Genomic DNA, 4,216 nt, shown 5'->3' with positions numbered 1-4,216 from the left:
ACAGGAAGCTGGACTCGATGGGCCTATGGCCTGATCCAGTGGGGCTGTTCTTATGTTCTTTACTACAGTTCCCAGGAAGCCTTGCAGGTCTCTTGTTATCTGGTGTGCTCCCTGGGGCATTTGGTGGGCCGCTGTGAGATACAGGAAGCTGGACTAGATGGGCCTATGGCCTGATCCAGCGGGGCTGTTCTTATGTTCTTATGTAAGATAGGGTTCTGCTTCATCTGCAGTTTCTGATATCTGTGGGAGGACCAGGTATGCATCCCCCGTGGATACTGGAGGACACCTGTATTCTGTAGTTAACCTGTATTTGTTGCTGTGCAGTGTATGAAATGGTCCATAATAGTGGGGGGGGGGGGGGGGATCACACTATTGCAGTAGCAGCCACAGCCTCATTGGGGTATCCAGAGCTCACTCATCTTGAAATTTCCACAAGCACAAAATCCCAGACCTGCCATTTGGATCCCTATTTTCTCCCCATCTTGCAAACCGATCTCTGTTTTAACACGTGGCGCATGTGGCAAAATGCTTTGCCAAAACCAGAGTTCAAGAAGAGCGGTCGTCAATGTCTCTAATAAGCAATGGAACAAAATATAAACACCGAAGGACAGAGTGAAGGTCTCGCGGAGAAACATCCAGCATTCCTTACCTTTAGAACCGTTCACCTTTCCTGCTGCTGCTGTATTCATGCCATCGCACTCTGGTGTTTGCCTGCCAAGTTTCGGATTCCTAAAACAGGCCCTCTTGGCAGCTGCAAATGCTTTTCACCAACAGAAACGGCACTTGAACCGCATCCAGCTCTCCCACAGTTGTAAAACCCTGCAAATTGAAAAACCATCGATCTCAAGAGATGGCTCTGTCTAAGTTCATGCGTAACCTTTTTTTCCCCCTAATATCCTCTCCGTGTCTAAGATCCTGATCTTGCTTTATTATATCCATGGAAACTCCAGGTAACCAACGCAAGCCTGTATGAAATATTCACAAGTCAATTTCTAATTTACATACATACAAGAAAATAAACCGGGGGAGTGTTTTAATTGACCTTTTAAGTGAGGTGTGAAATGTGAATCCACTTCTTTGTCCTTCAGTGTTTGCTAGCCAACAGGAAAGGATATATGTATTAAGGCACAAACGTGTATGTATGCTGTCCATCCTATACCTTTATTAGGCTGCAATCTTATGCACACTTGCCTGGGTGTTGGTCCCCTTCAACTCAAAAGACTTACTTCTTGGTAGACATGTGTGCGATTGGGCTCCCTGTGCATGTCTCAAAGGTAGACACATGTAGCACATCCAGACAATGGCGTACTTAGGGGCATTAAGGGGGGCAAATGCCCCGGGATGCCATGGCTGCCTGTAAAGATGATGTCACCTTCCTTGCCCCCCATCTGTAAGCCTTTGGAGGGCAGGGAGGCCACATGTGCCCTCCCCGGCCCTCCAAAGTCCTTCTGAGGCCTCCATAGGACCTTTAAACCTCACTTCTGGTATTTATCCAAAAACATTAGCCCTTTAGAAGGTCTTTAGGGGTTCTGGGCCACCCTCAAAGATACCATAGGTACTATAAGGGCCTTAAAATGTCACTTCCAGTTTCAGATGAACACTGCAAGTGAGGTCTTCTGGAAGCCTCAGTGTAATGGAAGATCAGAAGATCATCAGGTGGATGCTGTGGTGCTGACAGCTATTCCATGTTTTGACAGCTGGTTGACAGCTCTGGGAAGGGCAGGGCTGGCTCCACAGCTGTAATCAATCAAGGCCAATGGAGGCCTGGTTGGACACCTGAGCTTCATTTGACCTTGATGGGACTTTGAATGGACATGGACTGAAGAGATGGCTCAGCTGAGCCTAATTTGGACTTGACAAGGGGCTAGCAAGGTAGCTCACAGCTGAGCTGCATTTTGGATTATGAGACATCCAAGGATACAAGGCAGCTTCAGAAGGACCAAAGGCTACCCTGACCCAGAGGGAGACGCTACCTGATCCAGAGGAGACCTGACGTGACTGGAGCTTGACCTTGGACTGGGACTGGACTTTGACTTTTGCCTGCTGCACTTGTGCGTTTAACAAGGGAAGCTAATTAGCCTTAAGCGGGCACAAGGCCCAGTGGATTGGGATTTGGCAGAACACTCAGAAGGCCTTCAGAAGGCTGGAAGAGGCCACATGTGCCCTTCCTGGCCTTCTAAAGGCCCCAAGATGCAACGGGCGGTGGTGGTATTCTCCTGGATGGGGAGGGGTGGCATTCTGCAGTCCTGGCCCTGGGCAGCACAGGTGCCAGGATCGCCAGTGCTCCCAAATGTTCAACCTGTATGTTTGCAAACAAAGCCAATATTGCAAAGGTATCATCAAGCTTGAGTGCTCCCTACTCCCCAAGGAAGCTGGCACCCGGGACCTTCCCTGCACCCCAGTGACTTCTCATAATTCAGGGAAGTGAGTCATGAGTATGTAACACCATTATTATGTAGGGCCAGTCCTTGTGCTCCAAAAAGACATTTTGTACCATTTGCTAATGCCTGTCAAATGTTCACAAAAAGAGTTTGGCATTGTTTGATGTGTCAAATCAGTAATTTATTCTGAATTTGAAAGAAAAAAAAAAGAAGAAGGGAGTGGGGCGAAATGGCACCAGTCTCAGCTTCTGAATGATTTGCTGAGTCAGGAGATAGTCTCCTGTTTTCTTCTCGGTAACCGATGTCAATCAGACACCAGAACTGTCAGAGTGCCCCCAAACGGATTAAGAGTCCTTAATGAAGAAATTATCACTGAAAGTTCAGTACCTTCTTGGCAAAGTTCTGATGCTGCCTGCGTGTAATCAGAGCAGATTTTATTTAGCAATCAACGAACCTTCGGACAGGACGGATTCTGCTTTCTCTGATTCATCTTTCTGTTTTTACTTGGAAATGAGATACTGTGGCCACAATTGCTCAACAGCACATTCCTTCACCGGAATAGCCAAGACCACAAATCCCCAAACATTCCAGGAGACAGAACTGGAGTTCATGCAAAACTTTCCCGGCTGGTCCATATCACTGGTTTCTGAGACACAAATGTCCTGGCCATTTTCACGGTCAAGGAAATGAACTTCGCATCATGGGGCAAGACATGGGGAAACAAACAGCCACAAAAGCCAATAGCACCAGCTTGCTGGAGGTTGTGGGACAATGCCCTGCAGTGGACCCAATGGCACCCCCCCCCCAGATGATGCATGCACTGGGACTGTCACTTTTGGAAATCTCATAGTCCAAAGGCAGATATTTTTCATACATTCTAAACATGTCCACGTGTAAAAAAAAAAGAACCCTAAAAATAAACCAGATGTGGCTGAGAAAAGAACAGACCTAACAAGTGATCATTATCATTTAATCTCAAAGTTGCTTTTTTTTGTTGTTTGGTTAGTTGAAAGGTGTGGGGATATAGAATTATCCTGAGTTGTTGGCATCCTTCAGTCTTGGAAGACTATGGTGTCACACTCTGAATGGTGGCTCTGGAACAGAGTGTCCTCTCCAGTGCGCAAAGCCTGGGTAAAGCAGGTATGGAGGATAGGCTGTTACCCATGCAGCAAATCCCCCCTCTCCACGTCGCTGAAATGGTCCAATGAAAAGGCAGAGGCCAATACGGTTGGTTCCAGCGGCGTCGCAGGAGTTGCCAGAACGTGACTGTGTTCAGCCATGAACTGCCTCAGGGACTCCGGCTCCGGATTTTGCCTCGAGGTTGACTCCTGAAGCCTTTTCCGTAACTGGATGTAGCCACAAGGCAATGGAGGTTTGGGATCAGAGTTTTCCTTCTCTCAGATGAGCTGCCTTCCCAGGCTGACGAGCCCCATCTACCTGGTGGCTGTTTAGTCGCCTCTTACGACAAGTACAGCCAAACTGAGTTTTGAGAATTATCAAACTGAGAATTATCTCAGCCAAACTGAGAATTATCCTACAGCTTATTGATGGCTGCATGTAGTTGTATTGCTGCTCAGAATTCTTCTCTTAACATTGACAAAGAAAATATTTATTTAGACCCATGTTATAATTAATCTGTGGAACTCCTTGCCACAGGATGTGGTGATGGCACCTGGCCTGGATGCCTTTAAAAGGGGATTGGACAGGTTTATGGAAGAAAAGTTCATCACAGGTTACAAGCCATGATGGAAATATACAAGCTCCTGGTTCTAGAAGTAGGCCACCTCAAAATGCCAGTTGCAAGGCAGTGGCAACAGGATGCAGGTATCTTGTTC

This window comes from Tiliqua scincoides, chromosome 9 (assembly GCF_035046505.1).
Source record: "Tiliqua scincoides isolate rTilSci1 chromosome 9, rTilSci1.hap2, whole genome shotgun sequence".
Classification (NCBI taxonomy): domain Eukaryota; kingdom Metazoa; phylum Chordata; class Lepidosauria; order Squamata; family Scincidae; genus Tiliqua; species Tiliqua scincoides.
Note: the sequence above shows the minus strand (reverse complement) of the source record.